The 12,796-nt window shown below is 40.3% G+C and overlaps 1 protein-coding gene across 2 annotated transcripts in view; it reads left to right on the plus strand.

Moving 5' to 3' along the window:
* The window catches only part of txlnba (taxilin beta a), an 81,590-nt gene that overhangs the window by 6,079 nt on the left and 62,715 nt on the right, over nt 1-12,796 (plus strand). The window lies entirely within an intron of this gene.

The following is a 12,796-nucleotide window of genomic DNA, read 5'->3' on the forward strand; positions in this document are numbered from 1 at the left end:
TGTTGCAGCAGCACAGTTACCAATTTCTTTCGCCACTTCAATGACTTTTCATTTAAAAACACCTTCATATTTTCTTCTGATCGAACGCTCCATCGTAGATAAGGGATGCTCTTATGATAACGGTGTATGAGGGTGTGAGATACAAAAAACACAAATCAGTGCAAACATCGCTTTGGAATAGTTTGGATATTACCGTGTGGTCATGTAGGCACAATACATAGAAAAATAAAAGGCCGTGTGCTCCGCGGTTACTCTCTCAGGTGGGCGTTAGCATATCGTAATCCCTTGGATCGATAGCGGGAGTTTTCCGCATTCGATTTATGTGACTGACATTATAAAATACCAGAAATTATACAGTAAAATCAAGCCCCGACTTATCCGCGGAAGAACTTAAATGCAAGTATATATGGTAATCAGAATACAAGTCAAATGACTTGTTAATAATAATGCACAAACAGTTAACAGAAGAAAAAATAATTGCAAAGTCTGTGGGACATAAATGATTAAATAGAATGACTCCCGTATGTTACACACATGATTTGGACCTACTTAATATTGGAAAACCGTAGTGAGATTATTTTTTTGTTCCAGATATTATTGTGAGAAGAGAACTGTCATGATTCAAGGGGACCTTGACTTAATCAGCAAGCAGCATAAAAGGTCAGCTCTTTGCTCTGAGCCTTAGCTGATCTTCAGATAAAATCGTTATTTACATCGTTGGCCTTTTGTGTGATTACTTTTCTCGTCTTGTCTGGTTTCGACTTATTGTGAGTTTTTGGACTTTGAATTTTGTCTCTTGTCTGGATTTCGGTTACTTTGGTTTATTTTTATTTTCATTTATTTTGCCTTTTGTCCGCTTCTCCCAGTTTACTTACAAAACTAGTTATCTGTATTTCCTGCCGAGTCAGGACAAGAACAGACAACCAGGAAATGTATATGGGTGGTCAAATTTAATGAGGGACAGAAAGGGATCAAAGCCAGAATATTCAGGAAGGCAGAGCAAACCAGAGAATCGAAAGTCAAAGACATAAAGGGAGTGACACCCAGCACGTGGCCTACACACTTGGAAACTGACCACACTAAAAGTATTTGTCTGTTTATCCAGCTGAGGGATACAAAACACACAATTTTATAATGCCACAATCTGTGACGTGAGGAGTGGGCGATTGCAGTGATGTCACTCGTCTCCCGTGTTGAGTAAATAAAACATAAGAGAAACAAAATAAAATTAAACTTTGCCAGAATAATTTAAAATGCTTACAAATTGCCATAAACAGATTTTCTCTGAATCTCAAAAAAATGCAAACTACGCATACAAACCTGCGCAATTAGAATAGGGTAATGATTTAGTTAGTTTTGCATATTTCAGTTTTTGATTTTTTTGTAGCAGTAGAATTAACAATAACTTATGGTCATGGGCACAGATGACAGCGTCATGATTTCCAGTTTTTTTTCTTTATACGATTGTTTTCTCAACTTTGAACATTTCACATTATTTATGATTTTGAATTGTTGTTATTAGCTTCATGATGACATCATCACATTGCCATTTTGGGCTTCTGTTTTAGTTGGGGTTGACATCATTTTGTGCAGTCAGTTGTTGGTCACATGATACAGGGATACTTTGTGTTGTCAGATCCTTTTTCCTATATAAGATGGTGGCACCCAGCTCACAGTGTCCTAGTTTTCACCCATGAAGCACTCACACTTGCACTCTTCTAGTATAGTTAAGGGCAAGAAAATCATATTTTTAATAGTTTTGACCCCAAAAAGGAAGCACACTTTCACTCTTCTTCTACTAATGCAGTTGATAAGTGTCATTGAGCCAATTCCAACTCATAGTGACCCCGTGTACGACAGAATTTCTGACAGGTTTGACCCTAATGTTGCAACCACTGTATCAATCCATCATGTAGGGGGTCTTCCTCTCTTCCATTGTCTTTAACTTTACCAAGCATGATGACCTTTTCTAGCGAGAGATCCCTTCTGACAACATGTCCAAAGTATGTTTCGCCATCCCCACCTCTAAGGAGTATTCCAGTTGTACTTCCACCAGCACAGATGAGTTTGTTCTCCAGGTGTTCCATGGTACGTTCAAAATTCTTTGCAAGCGCCACAACTCGATTCTTGGACGGTCTTCCTTATTCAATATCCAGCTTTGGCAACCATAGGAAGCAATTAAAAACACCATGGCTTGGATTGGACGCACCTTAGTCCTCACGGAGAGGTCTGTTATTGCATATTTTCCCAATGCAATACGCTTTCTGATTTCTTAACTGCTACTTCCATGGGAATTAACTTTCAATCCAAGTAAGATGAAGTCCTTGACAACCTTAATCTTCTCTCCATCTATCATGAAGTTACTTACTGGTCCAGTTGTGAGGATTTTTGTCTTCTTTATGTTAAGATGTAATCCATACTGAAGGCTGTAGTCTTTGATCTTCATCAATAAGTACTTCAAGTCCGGGTTGTATCATCTGCATATCATAAGCTGTTAATCAGTCTTCCTCCAATCTTGATGCTACGGTCTTTTTCATATAGTCCGGAGTCTTGACTTATTTGCTCAGCATATAGATTGAACAAGTATGGCAAAAGGATACAACCTTGACGCACACATTTCCAAATGTGAAACCACTCAGTATTTCCCTGTTACATTCGGACAACTGCCTCTTGGTCTATATACAGGTTCTGCATGATCATAATTAAATGTTCTTTAATTCCCATCCTTCTCAACGTTGCCTATAACTTGTTATGATCTACACAGCCAATGCGTAGCCTTTGCATAGTCAATAAAACACAGATAAATGTCTTTCCAACAAGATCCATCTGACGTCAGCATTCAGTCATTCTCACATTCTGTGGGATCACCTTTCTTTAGAATGGGTACAAATATCGATCTTTTCCAGGCGGTTGACCAGGTAGTTGTTTTCCAAATTTGTTGGTATAGATGAGTAATGGCTTCCAGAGCTGCATCCATTTGTTGGAACATTTCAATTGAAATTCCGTCAAAACTTCATCCTTCACTACCATTGTCTCCTAATCATAGAGTATAGTTAGGTGCAAGGAAATCAAGTTTTTATTTGGGCTCTTTGTTTTGATGTTCACCATTGTTTGACTCTCCAGTTGCCTTTTGATTCCATTTCTATTTTGCTCCATCTTAAAATACAATACAATGCAATTTATTTTTTGGATAGCCCAAATTCACACAAGAAGTGCTGTAAGTGGGGTATAACAGGCCCTGAATCTTGACAGCCCCCCAGCATTGACTATCTAAGAAGACAAGGAAAACTCTGAAAAAAAACCCTTGTAGGGAAAAAATGGAAGAAACCTCGGGAAAGGCAATTCAAAGAGAGACCCCTTTCCAGGTAGGTTGGGCGTGCAGTGGGTGTCAAAGAGAAGGGGGTCAATACAATACACAGAACAGAACAAATCCTCAATACAGTATAAAAATAAAAATTTTAGAAGTATGAAGTACAATTTAACAGTAGATGATATCCCATAATATGATTTGAATTTGTTTAGAGTCCTGGAGACCACAGCCATCAAGCTGCCTCCCCCATTGGGCCATTCCATAGCTGAAATAGCACTAAAACGATGAAAGGACCCCTCTTTCCCACAATTCCTGCGATCCTCCATCAGAGATGACTTACCTTAGGCAGGCAAAACAACTTGGCAGGTGGGCCGTGGTCTCCAAGTGCCACATTTGAGTACCGACAAGAGAAACAGAATAGGTGAGGGTTAGTATCAAATTACAGTGGAACCTCGGTTTACGAGTGTTTTGCAAGACGAGCTAAATTTTTTAATAAATTTTGACTTGATAGACGAGCGATGTCTTGCAATACGAGTAGTATGGATACACTTTGTCTGATGAGCGTCATGTGATCACAACTGAACAGATGGTTCTTCTTTCTCGCGCATCTCTCTCTTCTTCTCTTCTTATCTCGCTCACTTGCACGCGTGTCTCTCTCTCTCTCTCTCTCTCTTCTCTTGAGGGCAATCGTCTCCTATTCTCCGTCTGAGTCTGTGTGCCTCACTCATATAGTCAACATCTATACGAGCGTATACTGTTTACTGCAGCATTGTGACTCTGTATGTGTGTGCGTACGTGCACGTGTGTGCTGTGAAGTGCGAGTCCCCGTCTTGCGCCCCAAAACACAAAGCTGAGTCTTAGTACTTTAACAACACCAGCTTTATTCAGCTTGAAACAGCAACAGCGCGGTTATTTATTGTAGCGGGATCTTTATAATGTTCCTTGTATCACCCATCGACAGCAGGCGCTTATAGCATGTCTACGATATTTTTGGATACGTTTATACGGCGAACTGCTACAGCGCTGGGAGACTACGATTGCTTTGAGACGCTCTTCCACGTGTCGTCCTGTTGGGTGGAATCCCACAAGAGTTTAGAAACTCACTCACACCAGCCATGATTCTTTTTAAAGGTAAAGTGCAGGTTAATTTGTTTTATGTATTTTTACTTTATATTTTGTATTAATCATTTTTATATGAATGATTTTGGGTTGTGGAACGAATCATCTGAGTTTCCATTATTTCTTATGGGGAAATTCACTTTGATAAACGAGTGCTTTGGACTGCGAGCACGTTTCCGGAACGAACTATGCTCGCAAACCGAGGTTCCACTGTATAACTATCATGTTACTTCTGTTTTAGTGCTAATGACTAACAACAGAGATGCAGTCTGTACAGTTAATCAGCAGCTCTAGTCAGGGTGTGCTAAACTGAAGTCGTGAGTCTTCAGCTGGAATTTAAAAGCTGAGACCGAAGGGGCATCTCTTATAGTAGCAGGCAGACCAAAACAGCATCTTCTGTTTTGCTTTTGTTATGGCATCAGTAACAGGTGCAGAAAAGAGAGAAGGGACCAGGAGGTGAGCAGTGGTATACCCACAATGGGGACTTGAAAGAAGATAATCAAGCTAACATTATTCAAGGGAGAAAACAACTCATAGTCATAGAACACGTGAAAATCTTAAGGCAAGAATTTCAATAATAACACAAAAGTTTCTTTTGTTTATTCACAAAGTAGGACAGCGTCAGGTTCAAAATGGCGGTTTCTATTTTATACCGTTATGGAGATGACGATGACAAATGTAGCAGTGCTACCATGAGAAGAACTCTATTTCCCAGCAGCCCAAGGGGGAATTACCCGCATAGGATGACTGAAACAGTAGCAGGGGCTCCTGGGGATGAAAGAGTCCAACAGGAAAGTTGAAAGAGTCCAACAGGAAAGTTGAAAAGGGGGGTGTTTTTGTGTATCCTGTCCAATGTGTCATCTAAAAAGTCAATTGTGCCCCTGGATCCTTTCCCATTAGAATGAATGGACTGTCTCGTGCCTGCCTGTCGCATGTATAGTGGTGCATTAGTCATTGTGCGTCTTCAAAAGGAGCGCTACTGCAAATCTCACCCCTCGCCGCTCAGGACTACCAGAAGGACGGTTTCACTCATTCTCAGGATTCTCATCTTCACTCCATACCATTTCACCTGCTTTTCCTGTATTGGACTGTATTAGGACATTATCATGAGTGTTTATTGTTGTGGCTCATTGTTATGTTACATCTGTATCAACGTAGGGGAAAGGGGAGGTTTGTCTGATTGTTGTTGTTGTGTATTGGGTTTTCATTTAATATATTATTTATTCATTCGTTGGTTTTCCATCTCTGCTTGTGAGTGTGTGCGGGTCGGGCCAAGGCTGATTGCATCCCTGGAATCTCCACCTAAAAAAAATAAATCACCGTTTCATAGACGGCGTGAATCTTAGCGGCACTAGACCACTACACAATTATGATCTCGCACCTAGCGACCCAGGACCACGTGTATCAACAAAGCCAAAACAAAGACGGTGTCACGGTAAATTAAAAATACTGCGTTGGAATTTGAGACTTTTAAACACAACCTCCTAGGTTTATGTTTGCAATTAAATTCTTCATGCGTAAAAAAAATGTCCCTAGGATGCTAAACAAAACAAAAAGTATCTCATGAATGAAAAAAAAAAAAATTTAATTTCAGGATTCAACCTGTTTTAACAATCCTGACATTCAGTACTTACGATATAATAATCTGTCATGCCTCAGCCAGTATTATCCCCCGGCTGGAGTTTGTTTGTATTGTCCAATTTTGTGTCTTTTATTTGCATTTATGTTTCTTGTATTTATTATGTACATTTTCCTTTGTCTAAGTGGTAACGACCAAGGTGATGTCTCTTGTGTTTTGTGGGTGGTTCCTCAAGGGGCGGGGCCACCCACCAATCTCCGCCCAGAACAGCCCCCCCACCCTAATTATGGGAGGGCCTTCCATCGTTCCTCATTACAAATGCACTACAGAGTGGAGTGTTTCTTGTGTTTTCTGTGCCTTGCTATTGCTTTCCGTGTTTCCTGCATTTTTTGAACCTGTGCTCTGTTTTTTGACTACGACTTTGTATTGGGACTTTGTTTACTTTACAGGCAATTATAGCCTTTTGTTAAAACAAATGTTTTATTTCATAAAGATATTTCACAGACCTTTTGGCCGTCTGGTCGGGGTTTTGACCGGGTTTTCCCCCCTCTAGTGGGCAATTTTTGAAAATATTTTGGGGCTTTATTTTTCACGACAATACATACACAGCCTTTTACGTCTTTACCTGAAGAGTTGTGGGAGTCTGGAACAAAGACAAGTGGTTGAAGCAGAAACCTAGATGACCTTTAAGAAGGGTCTGGATGAGTTACTGGGACATCTTAGAGATTAGCTAAATAAACGGGTCGACAAACGGACTGAATGGTCTCCTCTCGATGGTCAAATTTCTTATGGTCTTACGCAGCAGAAGCAAATCGTTCCCACAAATCATTGATGACAATCATAATAATCTTCACTTTTATTAGCGTTTAATAATAATATAATCCTAGATTGAACAAACCTTTCTGGTTGATGAAGTTGCGGCAGAGGGAGAAAAGAATGAAATCAAGTATAAAGTGAACCATCCAGTCTGAATATTCTGTAATAAAAGCCAACTTGGAGAGTTTCCCTTTGTTGCATATAATTTACCAATCAATTATTTTCTATTAGCTGTTGGCAAATTAAGACAAGAACACTTTTTCTTTAAAAAAAATACAGTGCAACACGTCTCCCCAAATTAGAAGTCCCACGCAACACTCTGCAACACTCAAGTGTGGTATGACATATCGAAAACGTTTTACAAGTGCTGCAATCGACAGATAAATATTTTGCATTTTTTCCAAATGTCTTAAATCATTTTCAACGTCTTCCTATTAGTGCTGCACTGTACTGTTCAATACAAATTCATTCCATGTGTAATGGCGCGTCACATCACATTTGTCAATGATCAGATCCTTCTGTAAAGCTAAGGAATCATTTGTGCAGCACCATTAGAAAAGCCGAAACATTTAAAATAATTAAAAGTGGAGCGAATTCGAGGCGCTTTCGAGCAGCAGAACAAATAACGCGAGCTCCATCCGCTTGCCTTAACGGCACAAACGCCGACATTCCATTGTTCTTCCCATCTAGAAGACAGGATCGAACCAGCTGCTGCTAGATTTTTATGCTGTTTATCTTTCCATCTGTTTGGAATGTGTAATAAGCTTCTCTTTCTCTTTCAACTTATTAGAAAGATAGAAATCTTCAACCATTCCTCGTTATCTTATGTTAAATCCTGCTTTATGCATTGAAATTCTCTACAGATATGGTGAAGTGATTTTAATTAGGTATCTGCTTTTAACAATGAATTTTAATATAAAAAGTCTCTTTATGCATAACAAATGCAAACTAATTATTTTTTTTTTTGCTACTCTTCCCGTATTAGTTTTATTTATTTTTTTAACCTGTTTACTCACAAACAAACTCGGAATGCGAGGAGCTCAAGTGTCTGATCCCCACTGGCTGAGACGCTCGTGGTGGTGCCAGTGACTTTACACCTCTCATCGGTATTAAATAGTAGAACATGTCTGTTAGTTCAGCCAGAAGTGATTTAGAAAGAAATGAAGAATTATTTTATAGTATGTTGTATTGCTAACAATTCTCCAAACTACTTTACTAACAAATTACTATTGGTGGGGAATATTCTGACCTGTTCATTTTAAACCCACAACTCAGCTATCTGCTGTAAAACCGTCTGCAGTGGATTTTTACATTTCCTGTGGTCTTGGGCTTTGTTTATGATTTTGTACAAAATACAAATTTAGTGTTTGCTCAAATATTCAGAATGTGTTTCATGGAATTAAAAATCATTAACATCTTTACATTTGGCCATTATTGTATACCAAGAAACTGTGCGTAGCCATTTGGTGACTTCTTTTGTTGATGGTCGTCGGGGAGTTGCTAGGCAAAAAAAGGTAGGAGTACACGATGCAGGAGGTCAGCCACGCGATTGCGTAAAGATTATGTCATGGCACGTCACCCGTGTCTCGTCATGCGGTGTCATGTCATGGCATGTTGTGTCACATCATGTCACGTTGTGTATGTCGCATCATGTTGTGCTGTGTCATGTCACGTCGTGTCATGTTGCAGCATGTCAGGTTGTGTCATCTTGTATGTCACATCATGTTGTGTTATGTCGTGTCACATTGTGTCATATTGTGTTACATCATGTCATGTTGTGTCATCTCATGTTGCATCAAGTCAGGTTGTGTCGTGTCATGTTGCATCATCACAGCATATTTTGTTGTATCGCTTCATGTCATGTTGTGTCATGTCACGTTGTGTCATATTTGTCACATCATGTCAGGTTGTGTCGTGTCCTCATTGGGAGCTTCAAAGCAGCAGACATTTTTCTGTAACCTTCCCCAGATTTGTGCCTCGAGACAATCCTGTCCTGGAGGTCTACAGACAATTCCTTTGACTTCATGCTTGGTTTGTGCTCTGACATGAACTGTCAACTGTGGGACCTTCTATAGACAGGTGTGTGCCTTTCCAAATCACGTCACATCAACTGAATTTACCACAGGTGGACTCCAATGAAGCTGCAGAAACATCTCAAGGATGATCAGGGGAAACAGGATGCACCTGAGCTCAATTTGGAGCTTCAAGGCAAAGGTTGTGAATACTTAGTACATGTGCTTTCTCAAATTTTTTATTTTTAATAAATTTGCAAAAATCTCGAGTAAACTTTTTTCACGTTGTCATTATGGGGTGTTGTGTGTAGAATTCTGAGGAAGAAAATGAATTTAATCCATTTTGGAATAAGGCTGTAACATAACAAAATGTGGAAAAAGTGATGCGCTGTGAATACTTTCTGGATGCACTGTAGATCGATGTGAATGGCACTATATGATAGATAGTGTAGTTGGCAGGATTAGATAGATAGATAGATTTCATTTGTCTCCAGGGAGAAATTTGGTGATTTGAGATACTGTTTTGGGGATTTAAGAGATTACATTTATTTTTAGATTTAGCATTTTACTAAGTTTTAAAATGAATGACTTTCTCTTTCAACGTCATTGTGTTTTTGTTATGGGTGCCGTCATTTTGTATTCTCGGTCGTCTCTGTTGCTTGGCAGTCGCTACGGTCAACAGGAAGTGTGAGAGTTGTGACATCACGGGGTTGCAGGTATAAAGGTCAGCATCGGATACTTACTAGTTTGTCCAAGTTTGTAGACACAATCAGCAACAGGCAATATCGTTGCAAAATAGTTTTGTTTTTTTTTGAGTCAGAGGGATCAGTTTCTGTAAATATCATCAGGTCATCATCACATATCACTGTACTTACTGCTTTTCAACATCAGAGTGTAATTTTGGATTTTTTCGAGATGCCACCCGAGTTCCCCCCAGTGAGTCCAGAATTGCTCTCTTGGCAGCAGAACAAGTGAACACAATATGTGCCTGCTCGACACTGATGACGCCTCCTCTTCAGTAATGTGATCGACATGATTAAAAGCAGTAAAGTCATAGAAGACATTCTGGGGACACAACAGTCACCTCGTACCACCAGAACACCTCACAACCCACAATTTGATGACGTGAAATCTCAAACATATTTTGCCCATAAACGTCTCTTTAAAATGCTTAAAAACTGCCGAACAAACATTGCAAATTTACACGTTTGAGTGTGAATGGGCCTTTAGGATTGGGAGGGGACAGGCCATTACTACCCGTGTACACAGTTCTTGTTGTGGTTCTTACTTGCACTTTCAACCAACATGCAATGCGTCGCCAATCTCTCTGACACCCCTGTCTTCCTGTACTAACTCATTTCCTTTTTTTAATGTGTTGCTCTTTAATTTTCTGAATGCATGCCATGTTGTTTACTTTCGCTGTATCGATAACTGGACTCCCTTGTGTTGCTGTATCTCGGTCCTCCCTGCGTGGAGTTTGCATGTTCTCCCCGTGTCTGCGTGGGTTTCCTCCCAAAGTCCAAAAACATGCAGGTTAGGTGCATTGGCGATCCTAAATTGTCCCTGGTGTGTGCCCTGCGGTGGGCTGGCGCCCTGCCCAGGGTTTGTTTCCTGCCTTGCACCCTGTGTTGGCTGGGATTGGCTCCAGCAGACCCCCGTGACCCTGTAGTTAGGATATAGCCGGTTGGATAATGGAAGGATGGATGGATGTTGTATCTCAGGCAGGGTTCGTCCCTCCTCATCATTTATGTCTCTATGATTCTCTTATTTATGTTGATTATGTGCGTCGTTGATTATTTTTGATTTTGTCTGAGTCTGTAAACTGCCTTTGTTATGTTCCATGTGTTTTAAGATTGGAGTTCAGTTTCCTGGCAGTTCATTTTGAAAGCGCTATGGAGTTGGTTAGTTTACTTATAATAATAATAATAATTCTTTACATTTATGTAGTGCTTTTCTCACTTCGTTTTACACATTGAGTTGGGAGCCACTTCAACCACCACTCACATGTAACACTCACTTGGCTGATGTGATGGCAGCCATTTTTGCGCCAGTGCGCTCACCACACATGAGCTATTAGGTGGTGAAGTGGTGAGACTCAGGGCATGATTAAGGGGCCAGAATGACCAGGCCATGGTGGGCAGTTTAGCCAGGATGCTCCCGACTCTTTACAAAAGGTGCCCAGAGATCTTTAATGACCACAGAGAGTAAGGATTTCAATTTTACATCTCATCCGAAGGATGGCACCATTTTTACAGCACAGTGTCCCCGTCACTGCATTGGAATTCACATTCAGACCTTATCGCCAACACCTTCTTCCAGCAGCAACCCAAGCTTTTTCTTAGATGGTCTCCCATCCAAGTACTGGCTGGACTTGAACATGCTTAGCTGCAGATGGATGGCCTCTTCTGAAGAACATTTTGAATGTTCTGCTGTGCTTTGTCGGGATTTTATACCATTTTCCTCTGTTTTTTAACTGACCTTGCCTTTGCTGGCAACTCCATTTTGACTTGTGTGCTCCACATTTACTTACAGAGCATTTTTGAGATAATAAATCTTTTATTTTACAAAGATTCGACGTGGCCCTTTTTGCATCTTGCCAGGGTTTCTAATGGGATTTCCCCCTCTAGTGGGCATTTTTGGTAATGCTTTTAGGACTTATGTGCTCCAAGTGTGCTTTTGGTGCCCTTACAATGAAAGGTGCTATTTGAAGTCTGTTTGCAACGCATCCCGGGCTTATGAGATGATTTCTTTGAATCTCAAACAGGTATTTGAATGCCTTTAATTAGCCTCTTGCCAGGCTAAGCAGTTAAGAGTATTGATCCTTGCGGGTTGCCTTTTACTGCCATCTCTGGATCCTTCTATTGGTATTTTCATGCATTTCAGTTCATGTTAATTTAATGACAGTCCTTTACTGCAGAACTCTGCTCTGTAACCCTTAATCAATAATATCGTACATAATGTTTATGTAAACCCACAGTGTGACATTTTCAAAAGCCGTCCCGTGGCCTATTAGGCTGTGAATTGCGCTTCCTGAAACTGCTGGCCATCTCCTGCACTGCCGCCTTTTTGTGACCTGCCGCGCTTCTGCACCTTCAAGGCTGCTGAAGATATTGATGCGTCTCCATAACGTACGCTGATTTCCACCCGTTGTTGCGTTTGCTTGCCTGGTATTATTTATTTTACAATCACCCATCTCTTTTCTGATCTGCTTATCCCCCATTTAAAGACAGAACTGGGAACCCTTTGCTAAACTCTTATTTCTTATTAGGTCTTTCAGATTAGAACTCTTAAGATTCTTATCAGGAAGCAGTTCATTTTTTTTTTTTTGCAGTTTATTAAAAGAGTGAAAGGGAAAAAAGGAAAAAAAAAAGACACCGAGATTGCTGAGCTCCATCCAACCTCAAGTCTCTGTCATTTAAACATGTCACTAGCCAATTGTTATGTTGCCATCTGCTGTTTAATTATCACCCAGAGACAACAGCCAGCAAGGCAACAGCCAGGTGGTCCGGACACACATACAAAGCAGCAGGCATTTTGCCTTCCAATTGTATTTCTTTGGAGGAGGATTACAGCGAATAGACTCCAGTGATTTCATGACAGTTTCTCTATGTGGTGCAGATAACCAGTTCATTGTGTCCTCAAGCGTATTTTTAGCCGGAATGTATTGGACGCCGTGTGCTTTTTACAAGTCTTGCAAACCAAGTGCGGCGAAAAGAAATCGAGTCCAATCAGCACCTTTATCAAGAACGTCCGTTCACCTTTGTAGAAACAATTAGGCACGGTAATGAAATAACGGAGAGAGAAAAAAAGAGAGAAATCCCTGCCGTGGACAATGTTTTTATCTAAGTGCTGAAAGACTTGATTACCTTACTAGTCTTTGGACATGGTTGAGATGTTTTAGTGCTATGGTGAGACTGTGGAACTGAATGCGATGAGATAATTCCCAGAGAAATGAGCTGA

The sequence above is a fragment of the Polypterus senegalus genome, chromosome 16 (assembly GCF_016835505.1).
Source record: "Polypterus senegalus isolate Bchr_013 chromosome 16, ASM1683550v1, whole genome shotgun sequence".
In the NCBI taxonomy this organism is placed as follows: domain Eukaryota; kingdom Metazoa; phylum Chordata; class Cladistia; order Polypteriformes; family Polypteridae; genus Polypterus; species Polypterus senegalus.